We start from the raw sequence: 24418 nt of genomic DNA, 5'->3' as shown, positions 1-24418 counted from the left end.
GTTTGATGTGAATGTTCGGAGTATGTGAGTCTCAACAATCCACATATAATCCACACATTAGAAATAAACTACCAGTTTACAATTAATAGACTACAAGGTGTAAGGGAGCAGTGCCTGTATAATAAATGCTACAAGAAAATGGCCGCCTTATCTACCAATTTATTTAAAGGTATTCAAAAAAATCCTTTTTTACTTTCTAACAAGTACCGTATATACTCGAGTATAAGCCGACCCGAGTATAAGCCGAGGCCCCTAATTTTACCACAAAATACTGGGAAAACCTATTGACTCGAATATAAGCCGAGGGTGTAAAATGCATTGGTCACAGCCTCCCCAGTATATAGCCAGCCAGACCCTGCCCCAGTGTATATAGCCTGCCAGACACTGCCCAGTGTATATAGCCTGCCAGACACTGCCCCAGTGTATATAGCCTGCCATACCCTGCCCCAGTGTATATAGCCTGCCAGACCCTGCCCCAGTGTATATAGCCTGCCAGACACTGCCCAGTGTATATAGCCTGCCAGACCCTGCCCCAGTGTATATAGCATGCCTTACCCTGCCCCAGTGTATATAGCCTGCCGCCGCTGCCAGACAGATCGCACAGAAGATATACAGGGGTCACCGGAAAGGTGAGTTTAGATATATTTATTTTTTTGACTCGAGTATAAGACGAGTTTGGGTTTTTCAGCACATTTTTTGTGCTGAAAAACTAGGCTTATACTCGAGTATATAAGGTGACCTTTCTGAAGAAGTCAGCAGCAATTCTAGGGCAGGCCTGATAGGGGACCGAAGGGAGAAACGTGGACAATAGAAGCCAAACATAGGATTTGTCTTTTGGGTTTGATAGTCCCTTACATTCTATTATAAAATTCCCATAATTCCAATAATAATCAGTAAAAAAGTATAGGGCTGGTGTTGGCCACCGGCATACCTGGAAGTTTCTAGAACCTACCATGTTTGAGTAATATATGGCTAACAGGGGTGCACCAGCAATGAGGCGAGTTGAGCCTGTTGCCTCAGGCTCCACCACCTGCAGAAAAATGGGGGACAGCAACCTACAAAGCAGGATCTGACTCTTAAAAATACTGTCTCTTCACACGTGATGTCAGCACGGGTGTGAGACACTGCATGGAGAATCCACCTACTTAAAAAATAACCTGATATATTATTACTGGACGGGATGGAGGGGGTGCCGTGCTATAGCTCAGGGAGCAGATCGTATAGGTTACCCAAAGGAAGGCATAAAGTTGGAGGAGGCTACTTAAAGGGGGGAAAAGAGGGATAATTTAACCAAAACATGGCATAATATGTATGGGGGCTTAAGAAAAATAATACATTTGGGGGCTACAGAAATGTAAGGACAAGTTTGGGCCCACAGAAACGGGAGATTATAAGTGGGGGGCCAACAAAGAGGGGGCGTTATAAGTGAGGAGAGCTTCAGATAGGGGTTCTATAAGTGAGGGGGGAATTAAAGGTAAGGAATGGGCTATTACAGTATGTGGGGAGATACTGGGGCACATTTACTAAGGGTCCGAATCGCGCCTTTTCGCCGGGTTTCCCGAATTTTCCCGATTTGCGCCGAATTGCCCCGGAATTTTTGCGCACGCGATCGGATTGTGGCGCATTTGCTTCGGCTTTCACGCGACAGAAATCGCAGGGAGTGGCCGTCGGAAAACTAGACGGATTCGGACAAAACCGCAGAATTTAAAAAAGAATTTGTGTTGCAAGAATAGCACTCACATACACCGAGACGGAGTAGGTGAACTCCGGCGGACTTCAGAGCAGCAGCGACACCTAGTGGACATCGGGCGCACGACCTTAGTGAATCCTGGCAGAACCCGAATCAGCGTCGGAGAATGCACCGCTGGATTGCGACTGGACCGGGTAAGTAAATCTGCCCCACTATATTTTATGGCCACACTAAGGGGTAAGGTAAGTGAACTAAATTTATTTTAATGGACGTCAGCCTAAACTTTGCTAAGGGTCTCAATCATGCCCCTGGCCTCAAATCAGTCTCATCTCAGGCTGGGGTGAAGCCTGCTCGAATTTGGGCTGTTGTATTTGGGGATTACTCTATCATACCACTAGGTTAATCTTCAGCTCAATCGGCTGAGAACGGTAGGTATTAGCTCCATCTTTCTTGGCCGGGTTTCTTCATTTCAGGGGCATGTAGAATGTCTTACTGACTGACACATACAGTAGATTTAGTCTTTTTTTTTATATACTTCTCGTTTTCTAGTTGTTATGTCCCTTTAAATAACATTAACGATGCCTTACCCTGACGCGCTTGCCAAGTGCTGCACCGGGGAATCGGGGTAACAATAATGAGAACCAGGGACAGAACAAAGTCTACGATACCATGAATCTCTCTAACTATGTGAGACGTATCCAGGCTGTCAATGTATTAAGGTCCTGACGCTTCTCTTGATGTGTTGTCTTCTGTAGATTTGTAGGTAGTTATTTTGGTTCTATTCAGTATTGTGTCGCTCTTCCTGAAAAGCGTTATAAGCTCGGGACTGAGCATTATACAGCGGCACTGGAGTGTTGCAATGCTGGTATCTGCCATATTTGTATATAGCAATTCAGAGAATTAGAAGACCCTCCAAAGTACTTTAAAGCATTGTCCATTATGTCAAAAATCTACATAGGTCCAGTGAAATAATAAAATGTTACTTACTCCATCCCATTCTCCCATCACTCCCGATTCCGGTAGCACTTTACTTCATGGGTGTGTCCTTACACAATAGGAAACACAGAGGAAGGGCCGTCTTAGCCAATCATTCAGTGGAGCAATGACCTACCTCAGACAGTGATTGGCTGTGCTGCCTTCTCCAGTACTTCTAGTAGGGTCAGAAGAGGACCATGAATTTGATTGACTAGCGATTATTTTTAGAAAATTAAGTTATTAACAAATAGTAATGTTTAGTTATTCTAAAGGCCCGCTCAAGAGTGTTTTTATATCATTTTTAATTTAAGTTATGAACCTATTCTTAGGGTGGGCCATCAACATGAGATTGGCGTTGACGCTTAAGTACTTCTAGTACTTTTCTGATGATCCAACTGTAGTGGCCTCCACTTCAAACTGTTGTTCCATACTTTTAGAAGTGGCTTTGCTTGGTACTGCAAATCCTTACCAAAATTGAGCTGTGCCTAGTTGGACCCAATGGAATGACATGGCCTCCCATGTCAGCAGATTGGTGGAGAGGCTGGACCTTATCGATCTGATATGTATTACCAGACCTAAAGTCCAGAATACACATCCAAGATATCAACTGGCTTGTTCAGTTATTTCTTCTGACTCCACCATAAATGATTGTCCTCTGGAGATGACATATCTCTTGTAGGACATAGAATTGATCATATTGCAATTCTGCAAACCCAATCCAACATCTATCATTGGTTGAGAGCTGGAAAACCCACTCGTAGTGTTGGCCTATAGCAGTGATGGCGAACCTTTTAGACACGGAATGCCCAGATTACAACCAAAACCCACTTATTTATCCCAAAGTGTCAACATTTAAGTACAATTTAAGCAGTAACTTCTTGCTCCCTTCTCTATTATAGCTTTCAATCGTATCAGTATCCTAAGCACACCAATACAGTAGAAAGATGCGATGACAAATTCAGATTCCCCTGAATAGGAAGAATTTTCGTGCCTGGAGCTGAAGCTACAATGATCATCCAGATCTGCCCACACCTTCCCATTCCTCCTGTAGTCACAGGCAGCAATGTCGCTTTAAGAAAGCACTGAGCGCAGAAAGTCCTGGGCTGTCTGGGAATCCATGAAGATCCATTGTGTCCTCTTTGGTGATGGCCCGAGTGCCCACAGACAGGGCTCCGAGTGCCACCTCTGGCAACCGTGCCATAGGTTCGCCACCACTGGCCTATAGCTTGTATGATCTAGTTTGTATGATTAGTTCTAGATTTTGGCCCAATTCCAAGGTCCAGGAGTTCTATCCCGACCTGATTTGGTAATTTTTGTGTCAACGTTTTATTCTTTTTACCCAATTCCTACATTGTGCTTGTTCTGTGAAATGACTCACGCGCAGGATTACTGTACGCGACATCAGCATCTGATGATAATTAACTTTTCCATAACTACAATGAAGCAGCAGATTAGTCAATCTTAGACATAAATCTCAACTTTTTTTTTTTTTTTTTCGTGCCCTAATTGTTCGCAAACTGGAGCGGATGTCAAGTTTCAAAATGACTTTCGGTGATGAGAAAACATTTTTCACTAAACGGCACAACGGGAACCAAGTCAATAATGTAAGAAGTGTATTCAGCGTAAGGATCTAGTATTTATAGGGGAAATTGTGTTGGATTTAGTAGTCCATTAAGTAAAGTTATAAGTGTAATTGTCTTCCTTCAAAAAATGGTGACTTTTCGTGAGAGATCCTTCACCCAAGTTGATTTTACCCAACGTTGTGCCATGTGTATCCCTTCTTTCTCTTCTGATATCACCTGGCAGAAATTGGCAAGTTTAGTTGCCCTCAAGTTTCCGAGGTGCCTACAGATGCTGTTTAACCCCTTAATGACCGCCCTATCGGCTTTTTACGGCGGTCATTAAGGGTACTTCTTCTGACGCGTACGCCTTTCTACGGCGGCGCGTCAGAAGAAGATTTCGGGACACCGGTTCTCGCTGGTGCCGGTGTCGGGCTGTTATTTTCATGAAAATAAGAAAAATCGCACCTAAAGTTCTGCACCTCATAACATCCTAGAAAAATGACCGGACGCATAAAATATCATCCCAACATAAAGCAGACATTCCGTAAATGTTAATTATCAAACTTTTTGGGTAGTTTTACATCTTGTCTGGAAACCAGAACATTTCAAACTTGGAAAATGAAGAATTTTTACAAACTTTTGCCAAATTTTCACTTTATTTCAGAACGAAACGCAAAACGTATCACTTAAATTTTATAACTAACATGAAGTACAGTGTGTCACGAGAAAACATTCTCAAAATCACCAGGATATGTTAAAGCGTTCCGAAGTTATAACCAATTATCGTGAGACATGTCAGATTTGAAAAATCGAGTCTGGTCATTGAGCTGAAAACTAGTGTCGGTGATAAGGGGTTAAGGAAGCCTGTATTATCCCTAAATCCTCAATATTAAAGCTTGTAGGTCTTTTTGTATGTTTTTGTAGTCCACTTGGAAAACATTATAATGATATGGTATAATTTATCATTCTGGATACTCATGTTTCATGTTTCTGGATACTCATGTTTGCTTCCTCTTGGCTTCTATCATGTTTTGTCTGGGACCATGACCCCAAACTACCATTTATTGACTTTATTTTCCACCTCCCACGTTTCATCTTTTCATCTCCCCCTCACTGTCTGAGAAGAACATCATGTGAAGAATAACCCTGATGATCTGTGTTATTTTGACCGGCCAGAGAACCACAGTGTGGTCCCTAGTGAGGTATTAATGTATGATTATGGTTAGTTTCACAGTCCCTCCCTAACACTACACAATCCCATTATGGTTGATGATGACGTCAGCTGCATCTGCTGTAGGACAGGCTACGTCATCTCTATAGCCCAGGATACATATGCATGAATGAGATGTGATCTGGGAGAATTTTCATTTCTAAGCCAATTTTTTTGTGTTTTTATGTTGTTAAATTATAGAACCTGACATAGTTGAGATAAAATGGGTCAATGTAATGGGCCAGAACAATGGTCAGTCCAAGATTAAAGCTGTTTAAGTCAAAGGTGGTAAGGTCCATGTGTTTTGTTTGAGGAAGAAAGAGGGGGTATGCCCAGTCGATGACAGGTTTCATTGGGAGGTTGACCTTTTGATCAAACTCTAGGGGTACCAAGTTGCCAATAGTTATTTTGGAGTAAATTGTCCTTGTTTCCAAATCTATGCTCAGTCTAGTTCAACCTGCAGAGCGAAGACCTATTTTACCCTTCACAACCTATGTCTATGGTTGGCCACTAGGTAGTCATAAAGCTTATATTGGTTGGTGCCTTCAAAATCTATAGGAGATATCAGATCCTAGGTAGGACATTGCTGTCTGTGATATATGGTCTAGTTTCAGCTATTATGGCTTAGTCTTCACAGCTCATTGGGGGTCATTTACTAAGGGTCCGATTCGCGTTTTCCCGACGTGTTACCCGAATATTCCCGATTTGCGTCGATTTCCCCTGAATTGCCCCGGGAGTTTGGCGCACGCGATCGGATTGTGGCACATAATCCGCATATAAAAAAAAAAATCTGTTGCGGAGCTTGCACTTACCTTCACTAAGCCCGGCTCGGTGAACCTCAGCGCATTCCAATGCTTTCAGCGCAGCAACGCCACCTGGTCGACGGCGGAGAAACTGCCAAAATAAATCCCGGCCGGACCCGAATCCAGCGCAGAGAACACGCCGCAGGATCGCGAATGGACCGGGTAAGTAAATCTGCCCCAATGTAGGATTGTACTTTAGTGATGGACCATTTGACGATGGTTGCATTTTTTACTTTCCTCACAAAATGACCTGTCAAGTCAACATTATTTTCAAAGTCTATGATGTTTTCATGATCATCCATGGTCAGCATGATCATAAGTGCTTGACTGATCGTAATCATGAGCAATACTATATAAGATACCAAAATTCTCCCGACATGCCTACTTTACCAGAGATCTCGTCATAGCTCAGGTTAACGTTCTTCACCCTGTAACTTGAGGGTGTCGTTTGAGAGACACAAGATGGTAACCATTGGCTAAGACTTAACCCCAAAATCTCAATGTGGTAACCACTGGCTTAGACATTACCCCAAAATCTCAATGTGGTACCAGTAATTAATATTTATTTTCCCATTGGGAAATATACTAGACATTGTTTTTGGAAAGCCAAGTGTGAGTAAAAAAGTGTAACTGCTTGAACGTGATGAAGTCTACCACAGAATCCAGTGATTTCCATGTATTACATAAATGTTGTTATAAGAAAAAAAAAACCTATGAAACTATTTTCTGAAATCTAAACATGGACACTGAGAAAATATTCTGAACATCGGGGCTTCATTGCTCTCAAAAATGAGAACCACCTGTCAAAACATTCGAGGAGTGCCACAATTAGCACAGGAGGAATCTAGAACACTTCAGTATCCTGCAAGGAAAAAAACCTCAGCTCTGCCTTTATTCTTAGCGCTCGAAAGGCTTATAGTGGCAGAGGGCACAGTAACCAAGTCTCCTACTGACCCCAAACTCTGCAGACCCTAAAAGCTGTAAGGAAATGACTATAGTCTTATTTTCTACTTTTTTAAAAAATTTTTGTTTGGTGTTTCTTTGCTTCTTTTTCTGATATTTTTACGGTACGCTACAGAATTTTAATCGCGATTTTACACAGCAGCAAACAACATTTTTTCGTGTGACTGTCCTTCGTAGATCCTATTTTATGTAGGAATGACTAAAAGTGACATGGTGACATTCATAGACATCACACTGTGCCACAACGAGAACTAAAGGTCTATGTTACAGTCTTAGTACACTAAAGGAACTTCTGGAAGGGACTCAATACAGGGGCTCAAAGGGGTTGTCCAGTTTTAAAAAGTTGATCACATATCTTCAGGATAAAAGATCGGCCACCTGACACAGACATTTTGCCGTATAGGTAGCCGTAAAAAGTTGAGTATATATCCTCAACATAAATGGGTGTTCAACCATCAGCTGCCCATTTAAGGCACTTCTAGAGATTCGACTATCAGCTGCCCATTTAGGGCACTTCTAGAGAATCGACTATCAGCTGCCCGTTTAGGGCACTTCTAGAGATTCGACTATCAGTTGCCCATTTATGGCACTTCTAGAGATTCGACTATAAGTTGCCCATTTATGGCACTTCTAGAGATTCGACTATCAGTTGCCCGTTTAGGGCACTTCTAGAGATTCGACTATCAGTTGCCCATTTATGGCACTTCTAGAGATAAGTGTACCCGTTGGTCGGGTTTGGGGTTTTGGTTAGGCCACCTGACCCTGACATAATGCCGGATTGGTGGCCGAACAGCCAATCCGGCAAACTGACATCCCTACTAATTAGCCATGGCTATGATTGGGCAAGGGGACACCTGACCATCGAGTCTCTTCATCTCTAGTCACTTCCACATTTCAGGCCATTGAAAACACATGTCCTATAAGAGAATAGGTCTGAGCTGCAATTGCAAGCACAACCACCCTATTATTAATAATTATAATAATTCCTTTATTTATGTAGGGCACACAGATTATGCAGCGCTGCACAGAGCTTGCCAAATCGGCACCCTATTATGTTCCGTAGTGGTCTTGGTTGGAAGGTCAATCCCTTTAAAGGTATGGGTAATTGGACAATACATCCAAGATCTCATATAGTAAGGCTAGGAGTACATGATGTCCCCTGCAAACAAGAACAGGGGTCTCCCTAACCCCTGGGCCCCATAGCAGTTGCCATGCCTACTATGACTATAGGTATGGCCATGGGTCTAATCGCGGTTGTGTTTCCCTGTACCTGTAGACACTGACTATCCTGCCATATGGTAACACCATGAGGCACCATATTCTTCCCTAGAATCTTAATCTTAGGTCTTAATGTAAAATTTAAAGTACTCAAGTATGGGCCCATAGTGAAGTATCCTAAACACGGACCCGAAACAAGGTTGTGTGCCACTGCCGTCCCATAAATGTAAGGTATGACTGATAATAGGCTCCCGTAATGATCATCAATGCATGCCTAATACCAAAATGACCAGATCCAATCATGTGAAAAATTGTCAATTGTTTGTAGAATTTATGAAATGTTTCGCTTTCCTCTTTCTTTGATCTGTGTTGTGTAATTTTGACATGGATCGGGAGTCTAATGAGGCGTAAATTTTTCGGAGAAGGATCAAGAATGTGTAAAATTATGATAAATTATTGTCTTGATGGGAAACATGAGAAAACATTTTCTCCTTCAAAATATGTTATAGAGTTTGTTTGTATGTATGGATCTTCCCACTTTGGGGTATTGTGTTTAGGGTTTCATTGTCAGAGTTCAGCTTTTGACTGGTAGACTTATAATACCCCATTTTCTGTTAGGCCACATTTAAATTGACCCCTTACATCTACCCCCCCCCCCCTCAAATTCTAATACCCCCTTTTATCGGCTAGCCTACCTGATTTATGCCCCCTGTAGCAACTCCATCGATAATGGCACAATTTTTGAAGTTCTTATGTTCAGGTTGCCCATGTTTTTGTTAGAACCCTTATCCCACCCCCTTCTTTCTTTTTTTTAAAAGGGAAACACTCTGTCGTTTCTGCTGCAACAGTGTGCGGCTCTGAACCTGGGAGGCTTGATGACATCATCACATCCCGCATTCCGGCCTCTGCTGTACATAGGAGTGGCAGAGGCTCGAGGGTGATGTGAGGAGCAGAAGGCTCACTTGTTTGACCCTCTGGGGCAAATTTACTTACCCGGTCCCGTCGCGATCCCCGGTGTCCGATGAGGATTAGGGTGTGGCACGATTCACTAAGGTCGTGCGTCCAATTTCCAGCAGGTGTCGCATCCGTGCCGAGGTCCGCCGGAGTTCACCTTTTTCCTGGTGCATGTACGTGCTTGATCTTGCGACACAAATCGGTTTTTAAATTCCACTTTTTTTCCTAATCCGTGCGGTTGTTTGACGGCCATGCCCCCCGATTTATGTTGTGTGAAAGCCGGCGCCGATGCGGCACAAACCGATTGCATGCGCCAAAAACCCAAAGCAATTCGGCGCAAAACGGTACTATCGCAGAATCGCGGTCGGTAGACCCTTAGTAAATTTGAAGCCTGGGACTTACCTCCTGCACAGACCCAAAATTTCAGGACTGTCCCACTCAACCCATAAACAGTTGGGAGTTAAACTATAATCTAGACTGCATCTAGCATTCCTATAGACTTTAAATGAAGTCGAGCCCCAGCACTTAGAACCATAGTAATCATCAAGCTATTCCCGATCTTTTGGATAGAGGAAATCATTCAAAACTTGGGCGATCCAAAATCATAACAAAACCTCACATTTTACTCCCGTTTAGCAATATTTACAGAAACAAAGCTTCATATGAACAAAGGTTCATATGTTCCTATAATGACCCTGTATGTACAGAGGATGTGACTACAGGCAGTCCACAGGTTACATACAAGATAGGGTCCATAGGTTTGTTCTTAAGTTGAATTTGTATGTAAGTTGAAACTGTATATTTTATAACTGTAGATCCAGACAAAAAATTTTTTGGCTCCAGTGACAATTGGAGTTGCAAAATTTTTGGCTGTAATGGGACCAAAGATTATCAATAAAGCTTCATTACAGACACCTTACAGCTGATCATTACAGTCTGGGACTATAGTAACATCCAGAGACTTCACCAGAGGTCACAGTGGGCAGAGGGGTCCGTCTTTAACTAGGGGTCGTCTGTAAGTCGGGTGTCCTTAAGTAGGGGACCGCCTATATTAACAGGGGTGTCTTTATTTCTATAAGTTTTGGTCACTTTCGCCTGCACAAGTAGTTACATTTTGGCTGGTGGATTACAGAACAATTGCCATTGTTATCCTGCTGATTTTATATGATCATCTGTTTATGTGTCATACGTCACCCTGAGGATTCTGTCTCATATAAATATTCATGTTTTGCCTTGTTTTTTATTAGTCCAACATGTGACACTTGTGAGCAGACGTGGAATTACTCTCTGTGGCTCCGATCCCAGCCGATCCCGTATGGTCATGCCTTTATACCGCACACAAATTATTCATGTTGTTTTGAAATCGTAGCTGAAGTCATGAGATATTTATCATCGAATAGTCATAGTAACAAGTTACGGAACTAGACATTAGGATGGAGCTGTGCTATCCTCCCAGGTCCTGGTGTCTCTCTTGCACTGTGCTATCCCCCCAGGTCCCGGTGTCTCTCTTGCACTGTGCTATCCTCCCAGGTCCTGGTGTCTCTCTTGCACTGTGCTATCCCCCCAGGTCCCGGTGTCTCTCTTGCACTGTGCTATCCTCCCAGGTCCTGGTGTCTCTCTTGCACTGTGCTATCCTCCCAGGTCCTGGTGTCTCTCTTGCACTGTGCTATCCTCCCAGGTCCTGGTGTCTCTCTTGCACTGTGCTATCTTCCCAGGTCCTGATGTCACTCTTGCACTGTGCTATCCTCCCAGGTCCTGGTGTCTCTCTTGCACTGTGCTATCCTCCCCGGCCCTGGTGTCTCTCTTACACTGTGCTATCCTCCCAGGTCCTGGTGTCTATCTTGCACTGTGCTATCCTCCCAGGTCCTGGTGTCTCTCTTGCACTGTGCTATCCTCCCAGGTCCTGGTGTCTCTCTTGCACTGTGCTATCCTCCCCGGTCCGATCCCTCTTGCACTGTGCTATCCTCCCCGGTCTGATCCCTCTTGCACTGTGCTATCCTCCCAGGTCCTGGTGTCTCTCTTGTGCTGTGCTATCCTCCCCGGCCATGGTGTCTCTCTTGCACTGTGCTATCCTCCCCGGTCCTGGTGTCTCTCTTGCACTGTGCTATCCTCCCCGGCCATGGTGTCTCTCTTGCACTGTGCTATCCTCCCCGGTCCTGGTGTCTCTCTTGCACTGTGCTATCCTCCCCGGCCCTGGTGTCTCTCTTGCACTGTGCTATCCTCCCCGGTCTGATCCCTCTTGCACTGTGCTATCCTCCCCGGTCCTGGTGTCTCTCTTGCACTGTGCTATCCTCCCCGGCCCTAGTGTCTCTCTTGCACTGTGCTATCCTCCCCGGTCTGATCCCTCTTGCACTGTGCTATCCTCCCCGGTCCTGGTGTCTCTCTTGCACTGTGCTATCCTCCCCGGCCCTGGTGTCTCTCTTGCACTGTGCTATCCTCCCCGGTCTGATCCCTCTTGCACTGTGCTATCCTCCCCAGTCCGATCTCTCTAGCACTGTGCTATCCTCCCCGGTCTGATCCCTCTTGCACTGTGCTATCCTCCCCAGTCCCACTCTGTCCTTTGTGTGTATAGGGGGCTTGTTTAGAGAAAACCCACCAAACATATCAGGAAAGATTTTTGGCAGTTCTGAGACACTTTAGTGACTTCTATGGAAATAGGGGGTGCAGCTTAACAGACAGACGGCCGTGCCCAAAGGTGAGACACGATGTGAGCCAAAAATTTGCCCATAAGCCAAAATTGGGCTAGTTATCATGGACCAGACAATCTGAAACTGAGACAAATCTGCTAAACAGCATGAGACACTTTGTTGAATCTGGCTTATTCTAACTTTTATTGTTTGTAACATTGTAACAAAGTCCATCCAGAAGTTGGTTCCGAAGCCAAGGTCCATGTGCGAAACACTGACCTATCAAGCGGCTCATATTGTATATCATTTCTTGTCTCTTGTATATGTGGAAGAACCCTAAAAGAAGTGTATGAGAAACTGCTACCCAAAATAGTGCCACTCCAGGTCACAGGATGTGTGTGGTATTACAGTTAAGACCCATTCACTTCTATTGACCTGAACTGCAGTACCCAAGTTCACCTGTGGACACCTGTGGGGCTGTTTCTTAATACAGAATGATTGTAACTCTGTACAAACCCTTTAAGAGCGCATCAGGAGTTAATACTCTCAGTATTTCCTGTAGAAAATTCCTTCTTTCTTATATAATGATATTGACATACAGTATATTACCATTCGCATGCATTCCTTATAATAAGCCGTACACTCGCAGTCATTATGTGGGTGTTTTCGGCAATTATTCCATCTTTTCTCCAGCTAATTGGGAATTGTTCATCTGACTCCAAAATACGTGTCGTGTTCAGACACGAACGGTCCTTTACACAGTGGAATATTTACTCATCTGTTCTCATCTAAACAGGCGACTCTTACACACCAGGGAACTTCTTAAAGGGGAGGTGCACTGTATTTAGGATTTTGATATGACGTAGAGATGTTGCAGAGCTGAGTTTCTATGGGCTGAACCAGACTACACATTGACCAACACAACTCTAAACATATATTCCAAGACATTCTCTGTCCTTACAGGTTTGAAGTTTCCATGTAGACCTAAAACTTGTGTTTTTTATCAGTACCTTCAAGCTCTTCCAGGTTGGGTTGGAATTAATCATTCTTACCCCACTCCAGTGTTGTTGGGAGACACGCCATGCTGGGCCATAAGTGTTGACAGTCAAGGCATTGATGGGCTTGGGGATGTTATCTGGGTCTTGGCCATGAGGGTTTTGGGGACTGAAAAGTTTACTTATATACCTACTTAAAAGCATCAGAAGGGATAATACCTTTTCTATGGCACCTTCCAAACACTGGCTGAATTTCCAATGGATTGACCTACAAGAATCCAGTGGATAGATGATATAGCTTTTTGAGGGCCAACACAGTGGACATCACATGCTTGGGACTCCAACATATCAGAACCAGACTCAAAGCATAACTTTGTTGAACTGAAAAAACTGAAAAACTCTTGAAGAGGTAATTCAGATCAGTTTTCAGGGAACAGACAGACCTACGAAATTTTAAGGAGCTCATCTGTTAAACAGTTTGCCCCAGACACCAGTAGAGTATATACCATTTTTTCTGAGGGCTGATACAAAAGTGTGTCGTTGGTGACGGATGGTTGTTCATTGGGACGGAGAATAGTGGTGGTGTGAGTGGGTTGGCTATTTGAGGGCACCAGAAGGAGAATGAAGCTGACTGTAGGAGTGGTCAAGGTCCATGGCAACTGCACTTCTACTCTTCACACCTCCCATTGCCCACAGGAGGAGTGCCCACTGACTGTAGGATTGCTGGAGGTCCATGGCCATCGCACTTTTACTCTTCATACATCCCATTGCCTACAGGAGGAACGCCCACTGTCTGTAGGAATGCTGGAGGTCCATGGCCATCACACTTTTACTCTTCATACATCCCATTGCCTACAGGAGGAACGCCCACTGACTGTAGGAATGCTGGAGGTCCATGGCCATCACACTTTTACTCTTCATACTTCCCATTGCCTACAGGAGGAACGCCCACTGTCTGTAGGAATGCTGGAGGTCCATGGCCATCGCACTTTTACTCTTCATACATCCCATTGCCTACAGGAGGAACGCCCACTGACTGTAGGAATGCTGGAGGTCCATGGCCATTGCACTTTTACTCTTCATACTTCCCATTGCCTACAGAAAGAGCGCCCACTGACTGTAGGAATGCTGGAGGTCCATGGCCATCGCACTTTTACTCTTCATACTTCCCATTGCCTACAGGAGGAACGCCCACTGACTGTAGGAATGCTGGAGGTCCATGGCCATCGCACTTTTACTCTTCATACATCCCATTGCCTACAGGAGGAACGCCCACTGTCTGTAGGAATGCTGGAGGTCCATGGCCATCGCACTTTTACTCTTCATACATCCCATTGCCTACAGGAGGAACGCCCACTGACTGTAGGAATGCTGGAGGTCCATGGCCATCACACTTTTACTCTTCATACTTCCCATTGCCTACAGGAGGAACGCCCACTGTCTGTAGGAATGCTGGAGGTCCATGGCCATCGCACTTTTACTCTTCATACATCCCATTGCCTACAGGAGGAACGCCCACTGACTGTAGGAATGCTGGAGGTCCATGGCCATTGCACTTTTACTCTTCATACTTCCCATTGCCTACAGGAGGAACGCCCACTGGCTGTAGGAATGCTGGAGGTCCATGGCCATCACACTTTTACTCTTCATACATCCCATTGCCTACAGGAGGAACGCCCACTGACTGTAGGAATGCTGGAGGTCCATGGTCATCGCACTTTTACTCTTCATACTTCCCATTGCCTACAGGAGGAACGCCCACTGACTGTAGGAATGCTGGAGGTCCATGGCCATCGCACTTTTACTCTTCATACTTCCCATTGCCTACAGGAGGAGCGCCCACTGACTGTAGGAATGCTGGAGGTCCATGGCCATCGCACTTTTACTCTTCATACTTCCCATTGCCTACAGGAGGAACGCCCACTGACTGTAGGAATGCTAGAGATCTATGGCCACCGTGCTTCTACTCTTCACACCTCCCGTTGACTACAGAAAGAGCGCCCACTGACTGTAGGAATGCTGGAGGTCCATGGCCATTGCACTTTTACTCTTCATACTTCCCATTGCCTACAGGAGAAATGCCCAGTGACTGTAGGAATGTTTCAGATCCATGGAGACCATGCTTCTACTCTTCACACCTCCTGTTGCCCTCAGCAGGAGGAGCAACAGACTGTAGGGGTGCGGCAGATTCATGGCCACCAAGCTTCTACTCTTCACTCCTCCTGTTACCGTCAGGAGAAGAAGGCACTGGATGTAGGAATGCTGGAGATCCATGGCCACCGTGTCTGTACTCTTCACTCCTCAGGTTGTCCTAAGTACGAGCGGCCACTGACGGTCGGTATGGTGGAGGTGCCTGGTGGCTGTGATTCTATTTATTTCATAATTTCTGCTCTGATTTGGTGCAGGAGCCAAGGGATTGGACCTTGCAGCCCTAGAACAGAAGGACGTTTAGCAGTAAGCAGAAAATATATTAGTAAAATTCTTAGAATACCCCTTTAAAATGTCTCTTATTAGTCTTCTGTCATCTCGGCTGAGGTCACCGGTACAAATTGAGATCCGTGAGTCATTTTACCGAGACCTTACTTTCACTCATTAACAGGTGCATCATTTGACTGCAATATCATAAATTCCCCGGCACTTACAAGATATTCTATAAAACATGGAGGAGTTGTGTAAGGTGTCTGTCTTTGAAAGCATTTTACTGCATTGTGTGTGTAATTATAGGATCTCTGGGTGGGGATGTAATTCGGCTGCTGCTCTCGGCCCGGAGGAGAAGAAGACATTGAAGCGTGGGAAATGTAGTTTCCTTTGCATCTATTTCAAAACCTCAGTGTTTGCATAGGTGTATCCGGAAGGTGTTGTGCGCTGCCTCCTGTTTGATATAATCTACTGCTGTGGTTTAGAAGCTGCATACAATTTCTATCTATACTTTGTATATTGTAGGGTTCTAAAATGTTTCTTGCACTTTTTTAACTTTTTGAAACCAATCGGCTTACACCCCAACATAACCCGTGGAAAACAGTAATCTGAGAGTAAGATATGTAAAATATTGGGGCTTATTTACTTACCCGGTCCCGTCACGATCCCGTGGCGCGTTGTCCAATGCCGGGATTCACTAAGGTCGTGCGCCCGATATCCAGCATGTGTAGCTGCTGCGCCGAGGTCTGTCAGAGCTCACCTTCTTCTTCCCGGTGCATGTAAGTGCTGATCTTGCGACACAATTCTTTTTTTAAATTCCACGGTTTGTCCGAATCTGTTGGGTTGTCCAACGGCCACGCCCCCGATTTCTGTCGCGTCACCGATGCGCCACAATCCGATCACGTGCGCCAAAATCCGGGGCAATTCAGCGCAAAACGATGTAAATTGGAAACATTATAATTAAAGTTTTTCTATGGTGCACATACAATTTCTAGTTAAGAACTTTCTAGTTGGTAAAATAGGGTTGTCTAATTCCAACATATGGACATCTGCCTAGTCCTTCCCCCGAGGACCTGTTCACACAAAGGCAAATTCCTCCTCTCATTTGATGGGAAACCACTGATTCTTTTAACTGATTCTCCTTGTAGGAAAAAATAAGCAATTTCCTTTATACCCTAGACGGAATCTGGGGGAACCCGCTCCCCAGAATGTAGAGTATTTTGGTCAAAATCCGTGTCTTAAGGGCCCTTAAAGGAAATCTACCATCAGAATAAAGAATGAAAAAATAGGGGCACCTACTCATAGCTCCAGGTAACTTATGATAACTTAGCTGAGTGAGTAGCACATCTGCCTTGCAGCACTGGAGTCCTGGGTTCGAATCCCACCCAGGTCAACATCTGCAAAGAGTTTGTATGTTCTCTCCATGTTTGCGTGGGTTTCCTCCGGTTTCCTCCCACACTTCAAAACATACTGTTAGGTTGTTTAGATTGTGAGCCCCATGGGGACAGGGACCAATTTGACATGCCTGTGCAGCGCTGCGTAATCTGTGTGCGCTATATAAATAAAGAATTATTATTATTATTATTATTTTGTTATCCATGGCCTCCTTCCTTCTAAAAATCAACTTTTATGTTTATGAGCCTGCGGGGCTACTGTAGCCCCACTGCTATCTGGCTTTTCAGGCCGTTACACTGTATTATCCCTGCTCCCTCAGGGAGCAGGGGGGAGGGTGAGACAGCGTAACAGTCTGTAAAGTAGCCCCTCGGCTCATTAGCATAATCTGAACTGTTGATTTTAGAAGGAAGGAGGCCATGGATAACAAATATAAGTTACCATAAGTCACCTAGACCTTTGACTAAGTGCCCCTAGTTTTTCATTCTTGATGCTGATGGTAGATTTGCTTTAAGGACCTTTCCGACACGGATAGTGCCTGGAGCTATAAGTAGATGTTCCTGTTTTATAAAGTTTGATATTGATGGTAGATGGTATCAATACAGAAAAGCTAACTCATTCATATCTCCACCCACAAAGTGGGGACTTCACTTAGGTGTAGGGATACACTTAAATGTAGTGGGGTAAATAGGGACCATCTCACCAAATTTGGAATGGGTTTCATGTCCGTATTTGAAATCTAAAATGTTTCCTGTGTATTTATTAATTTAGAACCTGAAATATTAGGCTCCCCCTAGTGGTGGCTGTAAACGGTCATATTTTTATCATTTCACTCTGTGTAGGGGATTTGTAGCTTAGTATCAGAGAAATGGAGTAATAACTGAAAAATATCAAATCAAGGGTTTGTCATTATTATTTTTACACTACCGAATTTCAATAATAAAAGAACCTATACTTACCTCAGTCCTTGTATCCAGTTCAGTGTAGGTGACCTCTGTTGATAGAGAGAGGCCTATCGATGATGTCACATTGAGAGAGGGCGCACCCACTACGGCCTCTGGCTACGGCTTGTATTAGACCGTAACGGGTGCACCTTGTCGCTGAGATGTCACCACTGAGTCTCTGGGATGTCACCACTGAGCTACGAACAATGACCGACGCTGACGAGAGGAACCGCGCTGGACCAGAGGTACCAAGAAGTTCTTTATTATTTTGAAAGCACTTGGGGCCAAAAAAAAAAAAATTGGAGGACTACCAGCTCATATTTTTGTATACTTTTTAGAGACTACCCTTAGATCTCCTTATTCAAAATCTTCTCATAAAAGAATAGACCGGTTCTTCAGAAACCTCAAAGTAACACGTAGTAGATTTGAGTGACAGTCCGTTCACTGGTGTGACATCCTCCGAGGCCAGCGAGATCATCAAACCGCGTGAGCGGCAGTGACAGCTTAGCTCTAACATTCTCACCCAAACCATAAAAGGTGTCGCGCAACAAGCAAAACAGATTTGACATGAAGAGAGAAGGAAACGGAACGTACGAAGGGTGATGCTGCGTCCGCCCATAAAACATGTAATTAAACAACTTATGGGTCGAGAGAAGACAGATTCACATAGTAATTGTCAGTTATGCTGCACATAAAATTGATTTATTATTATTTTATGTATCCTATATGTATATATCTTATATATAAAGTTCAGTGTATGTGTGTACGTGTGTATGTATGTATGTGTGTGTGTGTATGTATGTATGTGTGTGTATGTATGTATGTGTGTGTGTATGTATGTATGTATGTCTGCTAAAGGAATATGCACCGTGACGTTCAATCACCATATTTTGCACAGCCGCTCTCTGTGACTCAGGGAAAGTCATAGACTCGGTTTTGAGCCAAAATCCCCCCCCCCTTGCGCGCTTTCCAAAATCCACTTATTACCCACCATATACAGGAGCCATTGTCTGCTGCGTCTGCTGTGGCAGTTAGAAGCTGAGCCGTGATTGGTTGCTGTTTTGCCACAGGTCATTAATATGAGCTCTGAGCTTTGATTGGTTACTATACAATAGGAGTATAATACGCTTATGTGTGAGGTAAGAGGGATAGGGATACAGAGATAGGGGAGATCTATCAGAAATGTCTGAGGTAAAACTATTCCAGTTGCCCATGGAAACCAATCAGAGGTCAGTTGTAATTTTATAAACAGCTGTGGGAAAAATGAAACTTGAACTCCGATTGGTTGCGATGGGCAATTAAAACAGTTCTGCTCTCAGACACTTCTGGTAGATACCCGCATAGACAAAGTGACACTCAGAGACAAAGACAGTCAGAGACAGAGACAGTGAGGGAAAAATACAGAGACGGTCAGAGGCAGTCACAGTTAGAAACAGACAGGGAAAAGTCACTGACGGTCAGAGATGAAGACAGTAAAAAGAGGTTGAGCATTGCTAAGTCTTGTCACCTCTGCCCTTATGTCTTCAGGTAAAGATCTAAATTTGATGTGGTTTGCATAGAAGGGGGTGCATTTTATGGCTGTTCCCTATTTGGCAGTGGGTGGGGCTTAAAATTGTCAAACAATTAGGAATGAGGATATTGGGCAATGTGCCAAAGGAGCAAAATGGGCTACAAAACTATAACTTGCTTGCCAATCCCCTGGATGTTCTGTCACTAACCAGTTCTTTCAGGTCTTCACTTCCTGTTTCCATTTTGAAACACAGGAAATGCCAATCACCTATCAACCTAATCAGCCAATCACTGATAATTTTTGTAGCCACTGATTGGCTGCAAGGCCTTTTAGTTATTTCTTGCTGTGTCAATGTAGGACCAGGAATCGGTGACGGCCTTGGCTGTTTTCCTCAAAGATTTTTTCTGTACCTTTTTTATGGATTAAGGACATACTGATATTTTTTACCACTGAGCCGAGCGCCGGAAACTTTTTTTTCCTGAAATTTGGAGCAGGAGGTTTAAATTAGCAACGAGTATTAGGGAATTTGTAAGTAATGTTTTTTTTTTTAAAGAAAAATTGTGCCCTGCCCCTTTAACAATCCAATATTTGGCCATTGCATGGAACCATTATGCGTAATATTGGAAGGGCAGTACCAGATAAAAGGACTCTAGAGGGTCCTGTCTAACATAATCCCCACCCACATTGTATAAGTATAATGTGGGCGGAGCTAGACTTCTTCTTACACTTAATTATTGCTAGTTTAAGTCCCCTAGCTCTATATTAACATTTTTAGGTTTTGCCCTAGATTTTTGAGCTGAAAAAGTTATAATAATATCCACCTAACAATGCGGTAACCCCCTGGCGACAGTTAAATATGGGTTGATTGGTTAATTAAGTGCTAATTAGAGGCATCGGACCAGCCTCACCTGCTGGTGGCAGACCGCGCGCAGCTCCTAATTGTCAAGTTTTATGTTAAGTTTATATACATATACACAAGGCTTGTGGAAGTAATGATTTCTCTCGTATTTTTTTCCTTCCTTGCCGCCTCCAGCGGTTAAAGGACAGCATGTAACTTCCATACGAAATCCACCTTCATTACCATATGACATCTGAGGAAAAAAAACGGGAAGCCGAGACCCAGGCTGGTTAAATTATTTAAGACGGTAGCATTGCCTGTGAAGCTGCTCCTTGCAATTAGATACACTGGAGGACCTAATTAATCCCTTACAAGTCCCTACAATTAAAAGATTACTAAATAACAACGCGGGGTGGAAGAGGCTATATGCGCGGTGTTTGTATGTTCGGGGAGCAGCTGCCTGCCGCTATTTATCAATACAAATGACTCTATTTCCGTAAATGAAGAGCGCGGGGGATGAAATTAAACCTTGATTCGCTTTTGGATGCAATTTTATGGACACGTGCCATTTGCATTGCAAGATATGAGAATATGGCTCCACTATAGATCAAAACACTAATGCTATAGATAAGTCATGCTGCATATATAGAATTTGTGGCATATTTCATATTAAAGGGAACCTGTCATCAGAAATTGGCCTAATAAACCACTACCCGTGTGCTATCAAGCAGCTGAGCAGCTTCCAGATCATGTCCCTTTCTTGGCCCAGTGTGGTGGCATCATCCAGAAGATCAACTTTGAAGTTAGATGTAAATTGGTTTTATTAAGTCATGGAGGCGGAGTGTTTAGCACTGAAGTCAAGCTTTCCCTGCCTCTGAATGCCCCCTTCACTGTAATCGATGGTCCTGCATCCAGGGACATCATTGATCATATCTCTTGAAGTCGGGAGCATGATGTCAATCACGGGGTAGAAGGTGTTCAGGGGTGTGGAGAGCTTGACTTTAGTGTTAAACTCTCCGCCTCCCTGACTTTATACAACAAGTTGACACCTGATTTCAAAGTTGATTTTCTTGATGATGCCACCAAGATGGGCCATGAAAGAGGCATGATTGGTAAGCTGTTTAGCTAGTCGACAAAGATGGGCCATGAAAGAGGCATGATTGAGAAGCTGTTTAGCTAGTCGACAAAGATGGGCCATGAAAGAGGCATGATTGAGAAGCTGTTCAGCTAGTCGACAACATGCTGGTAAAAGTTTAGTAGGCCAATTTCTGATGACAGGTTCTCTTTAAGCATTCTTCCTCAAAGAATGTAGACAAACCATATATCTTCATCTCCATTACACAGAACAAGAATGGAACATAACAAGTGTTAAATTCATCTATAAGCCCATGTGTTAAAGGCCTCCAAACTTCTCATGGAAGAAGTTTGGGACAACCACAACCACTTCCTTGACCTGGCCGTCTAGTCAAACTAGGCAATCATGGGAGAAGAGCCTTGGTGATAGAGGTACAACCCCAAGCTCACTGTGGTTGAGCTCCAGAGATGCAGTAGGGAGATGGTAGAAAGTTCCACAAAGTCAACTGTCAATGCAGCCTCCACCCAGTCGTGTGCCAATGGAAGCTTCTCCTCAGTGCAAGACATATGAAAGCCACATACAGTGTGCAAAAAAATGAAGGACTCTCAGACTATAAGAGATAAGATTCTCTGCTCTGATGAGACGAAGATTGAACTTCTGAGAGGTATCACCTGCCAAATACAATCCCAACATTGACACATGGTGGTGGTAGCATCATGCTATGGGGGAAGGGACAGGACCACTGGGGATAATGGAAGGAAAGATGAATGCTGCCAAGTACAGAGATCTCCTGGATGAAAACCTCTTCCAGATACTTTGGATCTCAGACTGGGCCGAAGATTCACCTTCCAACAAGACAATGACCCTGAGCACACAGCTAAAAGGCTTCAGAACATCTCTGTGACCATCCCTGACATAAACCCAATTGAGCGTCTCTGGAGAGCCCTGAAAATGGCTTCCACCAACGTTCACCATCCAACCTGTGGGAACTGGAGAGGATCTAAACGTTAGAGGAAAAGGATCCCCAAATTCGGGTGTGAAAAACTTGTTGTATCATTCCCAAGAAGTCTCCTGGCTGCACCAGCTCCAAAGCTGCTTCTACTCAATCCTGAGCAAAGGGGCTGAATACTTATGGCCATGTGATTTTTCAGTTTTTCTTGTACATTTTTTTTCAACTACATTTTTGTTTTTTTCTGTCAAGATGGGGAGCAAAGTGCACATTAATGAGCAAAAAAAGAACTTTTTTGATCTTACCAATTGACTGCAATGTATATAGAAATGTTAAAACTGTGAAGAAAGAAGAAAAACATCAGATTTCATTAACCATACATTATACTTATAGGCTATCTATCATATTTTTCTGCTGGCAGAGGACAGACATAGGTCAGAGGAGGCTTCACATGTCACATCGGCAAACCGCAGAATCAGGGTTCGGAGCAGGGTTGTAAAAAACTCATAGTGGTTTTAACCTCCTTTAGGTCTCGAAGAGCCAAGAAAAAGGGAAGCATCTGCTGGCACCTGACTTTGTGGTCTGAAATCTGTTTTTGTACTATGTTACACCCATCTCCGGAAATGAAGTCGAGAGCAGTAGTCTTTGATAGTAACGTGAATGCAATATACACAATTTTATGATACAGCCGTTTATGTGGATATTGCATAAATCATGACTCATTTAGACACAGCGACATTTGTATGAACTGTAACATTGGAGAAGGCCTTGGAGACATCAATAGGATATTGTCTAAAAAGATCCCTTAGTAAGAATGAAAGGGGTCTTCTAGTCAATAACATTGGTGGTTTCTCAGTTCTGTGACTTTTTTTCGGATTAGCTCCACTCATGAACTTCTGGTGTCTAGATTTATAGCCATATCTCCTGCTAGGTCATTCTGGGGTAACAAGCTCCATAGTCCTAGTGCTCTTACCGAAAGGAATCCCTAATTCCGACATAGGTAGAACAGTCTTTCTTCTTGGTGTGGAGGATGCCCCCTTGCCTTGGTTACAGTTCACAATTGCTTCTCTTCATTGAAGCCAACAAAAGGTGTGAAGGCCACATTGAAATTTGTGGGTGGAAAGTCAACACATGGACTTCTGACCGATAACCACATTGTATGGCTCCACTGCATTTACAAGCCAAGAAGTCTTTTCCCCATCCCAGTTAGCTGCTTCGGTGCCAAGGTTCTACCTCTTCTGGTGCATAACCAAAAACAACTCCACCCATGAACTTACTGTCCATATCTCATCTTTGGAAGAAGTATCTCCCTTTACCTTCTTCTGTGGGTCATAGCTGAGCAGTCCTTTGGTTTACCCTTGTGCTAGCTGTGAGTTACACCTTGACTTGACTCCCAGATTCCCACCAAAGTTCCTGGACCACCAACTTCTGACTTGTTTAAATTACATCTCAGAAGATACACATTAGTGGTGGAAAAACACCTTTAAAAAGGCAAATCATTCTTAATGGTCCCGTCTAATGTTATTCATGGCTGCTTTTCCCAAGGATAGGAGACAACATATGAGAAGTCTCTCCTCTGTAGTAGATAGATCCTCTTATATTGGGACATATGACTATGCTGGAGTTGTGGAGGTAGGACTTATTTGGCTTTTTCAGTGGAGTCACTAACCAAGTGTGTGTCCCAATTTACCCTCTTTGTGGCATTTTTGTATTCTATGTTGGATATATTTAGGTGTGATATAAGTGCTGGCATCATCCTCTATTTCCTAGTCTCCATTCTGGTGCATTAACAGTTAAGCTGCTGTGATGGACAGAATCCTTATCCTATCAGCATTGGAATCGGTTGTTATAGTTCACACTTTACCATGCCTGTTTGTGTTCTGTCTTGAATTTTCTGACCCCTTAACTTGTCTTTCTGGTTATCCTTTCTCTATCGATTTGGTACTCCGTTGTCCTTTTGGTTTCTGACTTGGCTTTGGTTACTTTCCTCATTCCTTTGTAAGTCTTTTCCTTGTTTGTTGTTATCAATTAGAATTAAGCAAGGACTGTTGCCCACTTACTGGTGACTGCCTAGGGGGGGGGGGGTTCAAATAAGAAAGAAGGGAAGGCATGGTCGGTTTAGGACTTACAGTCTGTGTCTGTCTTTCTGTAACCAGTCTGACCTCAAGATTGGGCTTTCTAGAAGTTGGAGATCTGGGAAACATATGAACTCTACTCATTCTGTGTTTTCTAGAATGTCTAAAGGACGCCTTCTACTTCCATTACCTAGTATTTTCATCTGGTAAAGCCTGACAT

At 43.8% G+C, this 24418-nt stretch overlaps 1 protein-coding gene across 2 annotated transcripts in view; it reads left to right on the top strand.

Annotated features, from left to right (window-relative positions):
* Positions 1–24418, top strand: part of ABTB3 (ankyrin repeat and BTB domain containing 3) — a 142641-nt gene that overhangs the window by 30653 nt on the left and 87570 nt on the right. The window lies entirely within an intron of this gene.

The sequence above is a fragment of the Engystomops pustulosus genome, chromosome 4, assembly GCF_040894005.1.
Source record: "Engystomops pustulosus chromosome 4, aEngPut4.maternal, whole genome shotgun sequence".
Classification (NCBI taxonomy): domain Eukaryota; kingdom Metazoa; phylum Chordata; class Amphibia; order Anura; family Leptodactylidae; genus Engystomops; species Engystomops pustulosus.
This window is presented reverse-complemented; position numbering and strand designations above follow the sequence as displayed.